Source organism: Erinaceus europaeus, chromosome 1 (genome assembly GCF_950295315.1).
Source record: "Erinaceus europaeus chromosome 1, mEriEur2.1, whole genome shotgun sequence".
In the NCBI taxonomy this organism is placed as follows: domain Eukaryota; kingdom Metazoa; phylum Chordata; class Mammalia; order Eulipotyphla; family Erinaceidae; genus Erinaceus; species Erinaceus europaeus.
The window spans coordinates 142155280-142169510 of record NC_080162.1 but is presented as its reverse complement, the minus strand read 5'-3'; the positions used below and the strand labels follow the sequence as shown (position 1 = coordinate 142169510).

The following is a 14231-nucleotide window of genomic DNA, read 5'->3' as shown; positions in this document are numbered from 1 at the left end:
ACCTGCAGAAGGAAATCTTCAGGAGTGGTAAGCAAGGCTGCAGGTGTCTCTGCCTCTTTCCCTCTTTGTCTCCCCCTCCCCTCTCAAATTCTCTGTCTCTATCCAATAATAAGTAAATAAAAATAAGGGCTTATTTAAAAAAAGGGGGGGGGAAGAGAAACACCCGCAGCCCTGGGAAGCGGGGCTCAAACCCAGGTCTTTGCACAGGGCAGTATACGCACTTAACCAGGTGTGCCACTGCCCGGCCTCCAGAATTGTCTATCTCTCATCTTTGCTCTTTTTTTTTTTTGGCTAGGAGATAAGAGACACCTGCAGCCCTGCTCCAATGCTCAGAAAGCCCCCCCCCCACCAAAGCGGGGTTCCATATCCAGCAGCAGCACCCAGCATCCTCCATTTCCGAGCGGCATAGTAACCCACGGGCGCCGGTCCAGCACCCAGAGCTCCGGAGCCGTCTCCCGCCACGCCCGTGGCAGGGCAGGGCCCAGCGGTCTGCGGACTAGCGAGCCAGCGGGCGGCACCTGCTGCGTAGGGTGACTCCTCAGCACCCACGCCTTCCATTCGCCCCGCCCCCTTCTCCTCGCGCCGCAGCGCGGCCCCGCCCTGCTCTCGCGCCGGCCGGCCGGCTGTGACGTCAACACGCCCCGCCCCAGTCTATAAATTGCGGCGTCGCGGGCTCCTCCCTCCCACATTCGCCAGTTCCCCGTTTGGTGCGGTGCTTTCCTGTTCTCGCCCTGTCGGTCTCCTCTGCTTCTCTCTCGGTGCTCGCCCTCCCGAGACGCTCGCTCGCCTGCCTGTCGGCCTCTCTCCATCTCTCCTTCTCCCTTTCTCTCTCTCGTGTGCGCTCCGGTTCCGTTTCTCCGGCCGCCGCCGCTGCCCTGCTGGTGCCGGCGCCGCGCTTTCCCCCCCGCGTCGCGCCCGCAGCCTATGGCCCAGGCCGCCTTGGGTATTTCTGCTCAAGGTAACCACATCCCTCTTTAAAAATTCCGCCGAAAAAGAGAAGACGCTTTACCCGACTCTTTGGGCCGTTATCTCACGTGAGTAGCGGGGCTGGGGCGCGGCGGGCGGAGGGGCGGGCGGCCGCGCGCCGGAACATGGCGGCGGCGGGGCCGGGGCGGCGGGGTCGGCGTTCCCGTGGTGCTTTGCAGTTTCCGGGGAGGGGGCCGCGCGCCGGCTGCGGAGGGGACCCGGCGGCACGGGAGCAGCGGGCGGCCCTGGGCGTGAGGATCAGTCGCCGGGGCTCCGTGTAACCCCCACCCCCAGCAACGGACAGCGTGCGGCGGCTGGCGGCTTCCGGCGGCCCTGGGGACCGAACCTCAGGCTTCGGAGGCCTCGGGCATGACAGGCTTTGCAGCACCGCTGCGCTCTCTCTCCACACCCACGTCTGCTTGGCGCGTGTTTGTGCCGCTAAGCTGCTAGTCCGGAGGTGGTGTGTGTGGGGGGGAGACAGCACCGTGGTTCTGCAAGGAGATTCTCCTGCCTGCGACTCCCAGGCCCCAGGTTCAATGCCCCTCATCACCGTCAGCCAGAGCTCATCAGGGAGCTGGGGGGGAAATTAATAATAATAGTGGGGCTGGGGAGACAGCAGAGACTCCTGCCTGAGGGTCCCAGGTTCAATCCTCAGCACCATCATCAGCCAGAGCTGAGCAGGGCTCTAGAAAAATATATAGATCGTTTGAAAATGACAAAACATAACTCAGTTACAAATAGGTGGCTTGGGTTGGGGTAGATAGGATAAAGTTTATGCAAAGAGACTGTCGTGCCCGAGGCTCCAAAGTTCCAGGTTCAGCCTGTTCCCCGTCCATCAACCAGAGTTTTGCAGGGCTCTGGGGAAAATAATAATTTAAAAAGAGGTGACAGTGCACATGGTTTCCAAGCACGCTGAGTTGGATGATGGGATGTGGGGCATGTTGACCCTTTCAGAAGCTTTGGGTCCCATTTGTTTTCTATTTAACCAGAGCACTGCTCAGCTCTGGGTTATGGTGGCGTGGGGGATTGAACCTGGGACTTTGGAGCGCCAGGCATGAGAGTCTCTTTGCATAACTATTATGTTATCTACTCCTTGCCCAATTTATTTAAATATTTAATTTTATATTACCGGAGCACTGCACAGTTCTAGTTTACGGTGGTTCCAGGAATTGCCTCTGGGATTTCTGAGCTTGAGTCTCTTTGCATAACCAGTATGCTAATATATATATATTTTTTGGATAGAGACTAATGGAGAGGGGGGGAGGTAGAGAGGGAAAGACACCTGCAGCCCTGCTTCATCACTCCCGCAAGCCTCCCCGCCTGCAGTTGGGGACCAGGGGCTTGAATCCCCGAACTTGAATTTGTGCACTGTGTTGTGAGCCGTCAAGCATGTGTGCCCGCCCCGCATTTGCCCGTTGAGCCTCTTCACTTGGATGGTGTGGTGGGGGAAAGGTTGGTCTGGTGTCTGTCAGAAGTACAGCTAGTGAGGCAAGGCCCTATTTTTTTTTTTTTTTTTTTTTTTACAAAAATACAATTGTTGGTTGTCAAGACAAATATAAACAACTTGAATTTAAAAGCGTACAGAGAAGGGCAATACCATTGTGCTCGCCTTTCACTTAACAGTTTGCTTTATTTGCCATCCAGTTCTACATTTCCAGTTTCCTGTTCAAAGTTGGAAATACCAGGATGCACATATCTCTGGTGCTTGTTTAAGACGTGTTTTGGGATAAAATTAACTTGTAAAAGTACAAGTCATAACTATACCACTCCAGTGAGTTTTGGGCAAAAGTTCACCTGTGTAATGTCATCCTCAGAGAATTCCTTTTTAAAAGGTATTGTATCTCATTTGAGGTTGAGCAAAAGTTATAAGAAAAATCAGATCATTATTCTCTTATATGCAGTGCCCAGAGACGTGGGAGTCCCAAGCTTTACCAGTTTCTGCTACTGCCCTCCACCCCAAGAACCCTTGATAATTTATTTTATTGTTTTAATTTGTTTTGGGTAGAAGCAGAAAGAAATCCAGAGGGAGAGGGAGTGGAGACAGACACCTGCAACACTGCTTCACCACTCACAGAGCTTTCTCTCTGCGGGTGGGGACCTCAAGCCCAGGTCCTTGCACATTGTAACGTGTGCCCTCAACCAACTGTGCCTCCACCTGGCCTCTAATGTTTGATAATTTAGGATCCCACCCATGTTGTACCACACTTCATTTAGGAGTGATTCTCAGGGCCCCTGATTATGACAGTCCCAATTCTTTTCATTTTCTTAATAGTGTGAAGAAATATTGGCCAGATGACTAGTAAAATGTACACCAGTTTTAGTTTGTCTTGATAACCCCCCTTGGTTAAACAGATTTGGGGGCAGGGCTACAGAGCAACTTTCATAAGTCATTGATGACAGCAGTGTGAACTCTTCAGAGAAATAGTTATTTTTGGGATACTGAGTTGCTATCAAAGTGTGGGGGGGTTTTATGTTTTACTGGTCTTATTTCTACTAAAATGTACCTTTTTAAACTGAGGACCTTTAGTGGATACCCTAGTATATTTTGTTGGCTGGGAATGCCTTGCTGAAGAACACTGTTGAGTGTGATCCTTAACACTTGAGTTACTGCTCTTAGGTCTGACTAAGCAGCAAAATGGCTGTACCTAGCAGCGGAGCAGATGAGAATGTTTCAGCATAATTCTCGTTTTCCTTAGGATAAGTTGGAACAAACTGTCTCCAGCATGAGTTGGCATTTTGTTTTTAGATTTATCTCAACGTGGGAAGGACCTGATCCTTACGGGGGAGCACATTCTTTGAGATCTGATGTGGAGTTAGTTGCTGCGGCATGTTGGCATGAGCTATTCTTGCCTCACTGGCCACAAACACTGCTGAGAATGTGAGCTGTCCCCCTGTTTTGAAAATGGTTTTACTCAGGCTGCCTTGATCTGGGTTGAAATGAGATATGTGGTAGATATGCCCAGAGTGTTTCTAAAATCTCTCAGATTCTTGGTTTTATGGTTTCTAGAACATGGGACATTGGAGCCTGAGGCCTGGTCTTTTGCATAAACATTATGCTATCTCCCAATTCCACCATAACATTGTTCAGTCTTAAAATACCACTGTCACACTTAAAAGAATTAATTATAATTTCTTAATGATTAAGGCTGAATGCTCTATCTACTCTTAAGTATTAACCTGGTATTGTACTTGAGGAACTTTGCAGGAAGGAGGGAGAGGAGGAAGAAGTTCATCCAGTTATTATTCAAATGTTTCATTATTGCCACACTTAAAATTTCTCAGTCCCTGGTCCCCACCTGCAGGAGGAAAACTTCACAAGTGGTGAAGTAGAGCTGCAGGTGCCTCTCCTCCTCTTTCTCTATCCCCCCATCCCTCTCAATTTCTCTGTCTCTATCCAATAATAAGTAAACTAAAATAAAATTAAATTTCAGTCTGATTCAGGATATAAATGCAGCTCATAGATTACAATCACTTAACCAAAGCACAGCTCAGCTCTAGCTTATGGTGGTGTGGGGGATTGAATCTGGGCAAGAGTCTCTTTGCATAACCACTATGCTATCTACCCCCTACCCCACCCCACCCCTACAATCACTGTCTTGTTGCTAACACTTTTTTTTTAAGAAAGTCTTTTTTAAAAAAAATTTTATCTTTATTTGTTGGATAGAGACAGCCAGAAATTGAGGGAAGGGGGTGATAGAGGGAGACACCTGCAGCACTGCTTCACCACTTGTGAAGATTTCCCCCTGCAGCTGGAGGGGAGCTCGAACCTGGGTCCTTGTACACTGTAATGTGCACTCAACCACGTGTGCCACCACCTGGCCCAACACTTCTTAAATACATAACTTTTCTTCTTGAAGCGGCTGGTTTGCTTGAAAATCCTGTTTCTTTTTACCCTTCCCTGGGGATTTACAGGCTGTTCCATATGTAGTCATCTTCTCCCCATAGTAGGTATCAGCACACTACACACTAGTGATCTCTATTCTCCCATCAGACAATGAGTCTTCAACCCTTTTTCTTAGTTATTGATCTCCTGGGCTTCACTGCCCCAGGCTGACATTTTCAGTGGGTGTGTGTGTCTGTGTTTGCAGCCTACACCACAGCACTTCAGATTTGACCCTGGGTCACACACAGGGCAAAGTAACTCATTATCCAAATGCGCTATTGTGCTGGCCCTTCCTTGCACCTCCTCTTTTAGAATCCTTGGGAATAGACCAGTAGATCACACATAGCTAAAGTTTCACCCTGTATTTTCTTGTTTCTTTCTTTTCTTTTCTTTCTTTCTTTCTTTTTTTTTTTTTTTACTTCCTTTTGTTTTATTGTTGCAGTTATTACTGTTTTTGTTATTGATGTCCTCATTGTTGGATAGGACAGAAATGGAGAGAAAGATAGACACTTGAAGACCTGCTTCACTGCTTGTGAATCTATTCCCTTGCAGGTGGGGATCTTTATGCTGATCCCTTGCGCTTTGTGCCCCCTGCACTTAACCCAGTGTGCTACCACCCAACTCCCTTGTTAAGATACCACCTATGAATAAAATAATCTGGTATTGGCTTTCTGGACTATTTCACGTGATTCCTTCAAATTCATCTTGAGTTTTAAACTACAACAGTTGAGTTGTTTGCATTTTTTTTTTTTTTTTTTTTTTTTTGCTGTAACTAGTGTTGGAATGTACATGGATTACATAGATCTTTTCAGAGAAGTGTTTGGGTTTTGTGTGTGTTTTTCCACCAGTTATCTTTGGTTTTTCTTTTTCCTTATAGAGAGAAATTGGGGGAGGGAGGGCATCCCTGCAGTACTACTCTGGTGATTGTGAAGCTTCCACTCTGCTGGTGGGGATCAGGAGCCTGAACCTGGGTCCTTTCACATGGTAATAGCACTTGTGCCACCACCCACCCCCTGTATCTTTGTGTTCTTTGGGTAGATAGGACGACCCAATGCCAGATGCTAAGGTAGACCCTATGGTTAATATTCTGCGGGATCTTCAAACTATTCCATGGAGGTGGGACCAATTTACATGCCTGCCAGCAGATTATAAGGGTTCTCTCTCCCAAATCCTTATTAGCACTTGTTTCTATTCTTTTTAACCTGAGATTATCACAGGTGTGAGTGTTGTCTTCATATTCATTTGTCTAGTCATAGTAGAATTACATAGACCTGTATCTCTGCGCAAAACTATATCATGACTTGTGAAAGCCAAATAGGTTAGAAATGAAGGCTTTAAGTTGCTTACCCATTGTGTAAGGCAATTTGATACACATATGTAATTTACCAGCTATATCAACTTTTAAGTTTTGGAACTTGGTGTAGGATTTAATCTTTAAGTTAGAGAAAGAATATTGTGCTCTGGAAGTTCCAACTACTAGAAGGTGCTGGAGTTTCTTCCTCCCCTTTGACAGGACAGAGCAATTGAGGGGTTGGCTGGGTGGAGGAGAGAGAAAGACTTGTAGTCCTGTTTTACCCATGAAGTTTCTCGGCAGGTGGGAAGAAGGGCTTGGACCCTGGTCCTTGCACATTGTAACGTTTGCTCAACCTAGTACTCCACTGCCCAGCCCCATGCTACAACTTTAGATGTATAAAATCTTGTTTGTATGCCAAGCTGATGAGAGTATTTGAAATTGTTTATTTAGGTCATTATATGTTACTACTTTTACTTCCTCCTCTAGGGCGAACTTTCTGACCAAGTATACAACTACCCAGAAGGCCTAGGAGAAGTGCTGTATAGAGAGCAGTTCGACTTCAACGCTGAGCCACCTTGGGAACCTAGCTGATGATAGGGGGGTTCCATCTCCTAACTTGTCCATGTAAGTATTTTCATAACTTTTGGAGGCAGGGGGATTTTTAAAATAAAATTGATAAAATGAGGACTCTCTGCACAATTTTTCAAAACTTGACATTGTATATATCTTAGGGGGTAGACTTTTTATATTTACAGGTTTTCTGGCTTGGTGATGCGCCTTGTTAACCTCTTTAAACATAGGTTGAATACATGTACTGCTAATGTACATACTGATAGACAAGGCTTTAGGAAATCTTAGTTTAGGTTTTTCTATAAGTTGGGGAGAGGATTTTCTTGTTTGCATTGTTTAAATGTAAGAAGTGGGCAAGTAGCGTATCACATGTGGAGTATTAGTTGGTGGGTTCAATTATTGGGCTTTTAATTGGAGTGAAAAAAAAGGCATTTCAAAATAGGCCAAAAAGTTTTCTTCTGTATTATAGTGACACACCCAGAGCATGAGATAGAAGGTGAATCTTGTTTAAACAACTGGCCAGATCCAATGTCATTGCTGGAGTTTATACTCTTATATTTACTTTGTTAGTGGGAAAGTGGAGTTGATAATGTCTCCTAGCATACCAGCTTCTGAACAAATAGAATAGTTTTGGGGGACCAGGTGGTGGCACACCAAGTTAAGTACATATATTACCATGTGCTAGGATCTAGGTTTGAGCCCCACTCCCCACCTGGAGAGGGGATGCTTATTGAGCAGTGAAGCATGTCTGCAGGTGTCTCTGCCTCTCTCCACACCCCTCCCGCTCCCCTCTCAACTTTGTCTCTTTTCGATCCAATTAAAAAAAACTATAGAGAAAGGGTGAAAAGAAAGTGGCCATCAGGAGCAGTGGATTAGTAGTGTTCATTCAGAGCCCTAGTGATAATCTGGTGGCAATTAAAAAGGGAAAAAATAACTTTAATTGTCCTATATTTTTCTTTTTTTTTAATTTATTTTCCCTTTTTGTTGCCCTTGTTTATTGTTCTTGTAGTTGATGTCATCTTTGTTAGATAGGACAGAGAAATGGAGATGGGAGGGGAAGACAAAGATAGACACCTGCAGATCTGCTTCACCACTTGTGAAGCTATTCCCCTGCAGGTGTGGAACCAGTGGTTCAAACCTAGATCCTTATGCTGGTCCTTGTGCTTTCCGTCACGTGCTCTTAACCTGCTGCGCTACCTCCCAATTCCCTATTTATGTATCACTGCACATTTTTTTAAAAAAAGATTTTATTTATTAATGAGGAAGATAGGAGGAGAGAAAGAACCAGACATCACTCTGGCACATGTGCTGCCGGGGATTGAACTCAGGACCTCCTTTTTAAGAGTCTTAAAACTTATCACTGCGCCACCTCCTGGACCACTATTTATTTATTTTTTAATATTTATACCATTTTGTTGCCCTTGTTTTATTGTTGTAGTTATTGTTGTTATTGATATCATTGTTGTTGGATAAGACAGAGAAGTGGAGAGAGGAGAGGAAGACAGAAGGAGAGAAAGATAGACACCTGCAGGCCTGCTTCACAGCTTGTGAAGCTACTCCCTTGCAGGTGGGGAGCCGGGGCTCGAACTTGGATCCATACACCGGTCCTTGCGCTTTGCACCACCTGCGATTAATCCGATGCGCTACCGCCTGACTCCCAGCAGGTGCACTCTTATAGGTGTGCCACCACTGAGGCCCTTCCAAATTAGACAGCTCTAATTTCTTTTTTTCCCAAAAGATACTATTAATGAGAAAGAGAAAGAACCAGACATTACTCTGGAACATGTGTTGCTGTGGATTGAACTCAGGACCTCATGCTTGGGAGTCCAATGCTTTATCCACTGTGCCTTCTGGACCACTAATTTCTTTTTTTTTAAAAAAATTATAATTTTATAATGACATTTTCCCAGAAGACTAAATCATCTAACAAAGTGTATCTGTTAGCAATCTTGTGATTATAATATGCACTCAGCTAGGTGAGCCACCACCCTGCCCCTTCACATACCTTTTAAGGTTGCATTGTATCTAACTGTGGAGAGGGATTTGATTAATTAGTTGTGTAAATGAACTCTTAAAACTTGCTTAAATACTTGCCTTTTTGTCATACTTACTGTTAGTTCTTATATGTACCTTACTACCACCTGCTCCAAGTTTGGAATTGTTTAGACTTAGAAAAATGAGACTTTCATTCTTTACTTTTATTTATTCATTTGAGTAGAGACGATAGAAATCGAGAGGGGAGATAGGGAGAGGGACAGAGATACACCTGTGGCAGTGCTTCAGCATTTTGAAGCTTTCCTCCTGCAGGTAGGGGACCAGGGGCTTAAACTTGGGTCCTTGCACATGGTAGCAGGTGCACCACCACCTGACCCCCAACTTAGACATTCTATTTGTTAGTGGTAATTTTTTTTCAAAGTTTTATTTATTAATGAGTAACATAGGAGAGAGAAAAAGCCAGACATCATTCTGGTACATGTGCTGCTGGGGCTTGAACTCAGGACCTCATGCTAGAGAGTCCGATCCTTTATCCACCTCCACCTCCTGGACCACAGTAGTGGTAATTTAAAGATTCTGTCATGCAAACAAATTCAGCAAAAACACTGTCGGTAGCTGATGCTCTTTAATAAAAAAATATGAATACACGTAATATGATTGAGAGATACATAGTAGGGTTTAGTGTCTTCTTGGCACTTGTAGTGTTTTGTTAATTTTCCCCCTCCCTCCAGAGCACCACTGGGAATTGAACCTGGGGCCTCAGAGTACTTTGCATACTCTTTAAGTTATCTCTCCAGCCCAGAGTAGTATATTTTTATTATCATTTTATGGTTAATGGTTCACCTGGGTACACTCTGTCATCTTCCCTTGGTAGGTGTCTGTAAAAACTCACCCCTGCCTCCTCCCTACCCCTCCTTTTCCTGGAGTCCTCTGCTGTGATGTGTTAGAACACACATTTTAAGTCCTTAAGTTTTACTTAGTATTTTCCTTTTTACGTCCTTAGGTTCTGCCTGAAAGTGAAATGATCTGGTATTCATCCTTCTCTTTTTGGCTTTTACATGACTCTTACTTAACACGATTCCTTCAAGCTCCATCCCAGATGAAGCAAAGGAGATATCTTCCTTGTTTTGATAGCTGAGTAGTGTAGTATTCCACGGTGTATATACACCACAGTGTTATCTATTCTTTTGTCCTTGGACATCTGGGTTGTTTTCTAGTTTGAACTGTTAACAAATTGTGCTACTTTGAACATAGGTAATGCCCCATAGTGGTATTTAAAGGTGCCTCACTATTTTTAGAAAGTAGTAAAGGAAATACTCTGTGCAGACACAATGTGAAGAGTACTACCTCTAACTCAGTACTGTCTGGGTAAATCAGAATCTCCAGGAGGGCTTCAAGAAAGGGGAACTTTGATCAGTTAATGTCAAAATGGCTCCTCCATTTACTGCTGAAAAATTGAACCTAGTCTTAGCTTCAAAAGACACTTGAGGCACTAACTCCAGCTTATTTTTTGTTTAACCAGAGCACTGCTGAGCTCTATGGTAGTGCAGGAGATTGAGCCTGGGACCTTTGGTGCCTCTGGAAGGAGTCCTTTTGCATAATCATCATGCTATTTTGTCTCCTTATACTTCTAATTAGAACTAAATGAAGGTTTAAAGTAGAAAGCATAATGGTTGTGCAAAAAACCACTGGGGGAAATTGGTTATTTTGTTCTTAGATTTATTGAGGGAAAAAAAAAAAACAACTATTCCATAACACATTCAGTTGCGTATTCCAGTTGAATTTCTTTAGTTTCTAAAGCTGTATTCTTAGGATACAGCGACATACTATGACATGTGCTTATGCAGGACTGGAATAAAAGGTTTATGTTGAATATGTGAATCTAGGTCTATAAACACTTTACTGCAAGGATCATCTGATACCCACTTAATAAAGAACTCCTAAATAAGTATAGTATTTTCTTAGGTCATAAAGTTTTAATGTGATTAATGTGCGTTGTACTGTAATGGTTATGTGACTCTCATGCTTGAGGCTTCAAAGCCCAAGGTTCAGTCCCCTACACTACCATGAGCCAGAGCTGACCAGTGAGTGCTCTGGTAAAAACATAAAAGTAGGGTGGGGTATGCTAGTATGTTTAACATGAAAATTATGTAATGACCACCAAGCAAATAGTCAGTATAAAAGCTATTTGCTGGGTGGTAGCACAGCGGGTTAAGCGCACATGGCATGAAGTATAAGGATCGGAATAAGGATCCTGGTTTGAGCCCCCAGTTCCCCACTGTGGGGAGGTCACTTCACAAGTGGTGGAGCAGGTCTGCAGGTGTCTTATCTTTCTCTACCCCTCTGTCTTCCCCATCTCTCTTGATTTCTCTCTTTCTTATCCAACAACAGCAATAATGATAAACAACAAAGGGCAACAAAAGGGATAAAAGAACTTCCAGGTGTAGTGAATTCATAGTGCAGAAACCAAGCCCCAGTAATAAACCTGGATGCAAAATAATAATAATAAAGCTTTTTGCCATCCTGAATTCGTGGAGTTCTTTTTCTTTATATTTTTAAATATTCCCTTTTGTTGTCCTTGTTGTTTTATTGTTGTGGTTATTGTTGGATAGGATAGAGAGAAATGGAGAGAGGAGAGGAAGACAAGGGGGGGAGATGTCGTATGCTTTACATTGGCTTGTTCTAGCCCTCCCCCTCCAAGAGAATTGGATGAGTCCTGTTAATTTCGCGGGCCTGCTTGGCCCCGCCCCAAGGGACCCTGGGAGAGGGTTCCGGAGTGAATAAAGAAATACAGCTTCCCTGCCCAGCCATGTGTCTGGTCGTCTCTGTTACCCGCCCGTGAAGCCAGCCCGGCCAGCTGGAGCCGTCCGGAAATTTTAACAACAAATGGCGACCACGAAGGGACCTGACCTGCGCATCTCTCAGATAAGTAAAGACAATTTGGCTACCTATGCACGATGGCCTTCTCTTCTGCTTGTGAAGAGATCTCCAAAGGCCTCTGCTCTTTCTTCACGAGACTGTTTTGCTGTTTCTGAAACATTTATCTCTGGACCACTCTGTGGTTTCTACTCGCTCGGGCGGACTCAGAACAGCCAGTGAGAAGAGCCAGCGGGCGGGAGGCAAGGCACGGAGCTGCCGTTTCCACCTGGTCAAACAGCCAGCCAGCCGGCTGCGCCCAGACAACCCCGCGCACCGCGCCAGCAGCCCCGCAGCCCGCAGGAGGCCTACGCCACCATGCAAGAGCCCGATGCCAACATGCTGGAGCCCGATGCCAACATGCTGGAGCCTGAGGCCAACATGCTGGAGCCCGATGCCAACATGCTAGAGCCTGAGGCCAGCCCACAGGAGCCGGCTCTCCACCGCGTGGTGCAGGGCACTGGACGCTTGATCCCTCCACGCTGCTCGGCCACTGCAAACAGGGCAGCAGACATGGCAGGGCCATGGGGCAGGGCCGCGGCGGCCTATCATGGCCGCCACCCCTGGGCACCTAGGCCCACGCCTTCTACAAAGATGGCCTGCCTGCCCTCTTTGTATGAATTCTGGAACCATCCCGGGCCTCCCGGACCCCCAGGCTCCCTGCCGAAACTGGGCACACGAGATCTCCAGCCGCCGGTCCGGTCTGAAGGCAGACAAGCTGGAGTACGCAGAGATTTGTGCAGAGATCACAACCTGCAATTCCTAGAAGTGGAGCTGCTCGAGAATGGAGCTGCGCGAGAAGCCACCTCCGGATGGTGGAACCCCCCCCCCCCAACAACTAAGACAGTATAAATTTAAATTTGTGTTTAAAATGACATGTCTTCGCAACAAAGGTTTCTCTCCTTGTGTATTAATGACCATGTTTATGTGTATGTTTAAAGTTTGATAAACAGTAGCTTTAAGGCTAAATTCTTACTAGTCAAAGTTAAATAAAAAAGGTTTTCAATATAATTCTCATAAAGATAAAATTAACTTACATTTAAAGTCTAAGGTAAAAATTAGTTAACAATCAATATATTTTAACTAAGTTGGTCTAAACAAAAGGTTAAATAGACTTGTTGATATGTAAAACACTACCTTCTCTATTAAAAATGGTAGATCGCACAATGGCTATGCTAATTATTCTCATGCCTGAGGTTTCCTCTCCGGCCCACACCTAGGGTGTGCCTCCATCTTGAATGGGTGTAACAAAAGGTTAAAAGACGTTGTTGATATGTAAAAGTCTCAAATTCCTTCTCTATTAGAAATGTTAGATCGTGCAGTAGATATGCTAATAACAAGTTTTGTTTCATAGTAAGTAAGTTGCAGCCAGCTGCCTTTGGGACCCTAGGCCGTTCCCCGCCCCCATGCAAATGCCCGTCGAGGCAAGTAGCCCCCCAGAGGCAAGAAATGTTTTTTTTTTCAGATATGGCCCCCTCAGGCCTTCCCTTGGCAACATGCTGGTTTTAGTTATATATGTTTCTGTTCACCCCACACCCTTGATACTATAGTCATTTAGTTAAAAAGAAAAGGGAAAATTGTCGTATGCTTTACATTGGCTTGTTCTAGCCCTCCCCCTCCAAGAGAATTGGATGAGTCCTGTTAATTTCGCGGGCCTGCTTGGCCCCGCCCCAAGGGACCCTGGGAGAGGGTTCCGGAGTCCGAGAGTTCCTGAGTTCCCCAGTGAGAGAGTTCATGAGTTCCAGAGTTCGAGAGTTAGAGAGAGTGCTTGTGAGAGGGGTTCCTGAGTTACAGAGTAAGAGAGAGTTCCAGTGTGCCAGAGCTTCAGAGGGTTCCTGAGTACGAGAGTTCATGAGTTCGAGAGTAAGGAACCCCGAAAGAGGGTTCCTGAGTTCGAGAGTGCCAGAGTTTCAGAGGGTTCCTCAGTAAGAGAGTTCCAGAGTTCCAGAGTTCCAGAGTTGGAGAGTTCCTGAGTTCGAGAGTAAGAGGGAGTGCTTGTGCCGCCGCAAAGAGACAGCAGAGTTCTGTTTGGTGATTAGTTTGTCTTAGTTTATGAATCGTTGTTCCTGAATAAAGAAATACAGCTTCCCTGCCCAGCCGTGTGTCTGGTCGTCTCTGTTACCCGCCCGTGAAGCCAGCCCGGCCAGCTGGAGCCGTCCGGAAATTTTAACAACAGGGAGAGAAAGACAGACACCTGCAGACCTGCTTCCCTACTTGTGAAGCAACTCCCCTACAGGTGGGGAGCCGGGGGCTTGAACGTTCATGGAGTTCTTAAAGACTTACATAGAAAGGGCAAAAAAGGGAGTCAGGCAGTAGCACAGCGGGTTAAGCGCACGTGGTGCAAAGAGCAAGGACCGGCTTAAGGAGCCAGTTAGAGCCCCGGCTCCCCACCTGCAGGGGAGTCACTTCACAGACGGTGAAGCAGGTCTGCAGGTGTCTGTCTCCATTTCTCTCTGTCCTATCTTAAAACGATGACATCAACAACAATAATAACTACAACAACAATAAAAAATAAGGGCAACAAAAAGGAAAATAAATATTTTAAAATTTTTTTAAAAGGGCAAAAAAAGTGGAATTGTGTGCAAAAAAACAGAGAGGAGGAGAGAA

At 45.5% G+C, this 14231-nt stretch overlaps 1 protein-coding gene across 3 annotated transcripts in view; it reads left to right on the top strand.

Annotated features, from left to right (window-relative positions):
* The first annotated feature begins 676 nt into the window (after nt 1-676).
* The window catches only part of AZIN1 (antizyme inhibitor 1), a 37963-nt gene continuing 24408 nt past the window's right edge, over nt 677-14231 (top strand). For 2 of the 3 annotated variants that reach the window (NM_001301815.1, NM_001292055.1), the window contains exons 1-2: nt 821-1034; nt 6630-6767. The gene's annotated coding sequence lies outside the window, so the exon portion shown is untranslated. Of the gene's footprint in view, nt 1035-6629; nt 6768-14231 lie in introns of all 3 variants that reach the window. The other variant, XM_016186303.2, reaches the window with a different exon arrangement.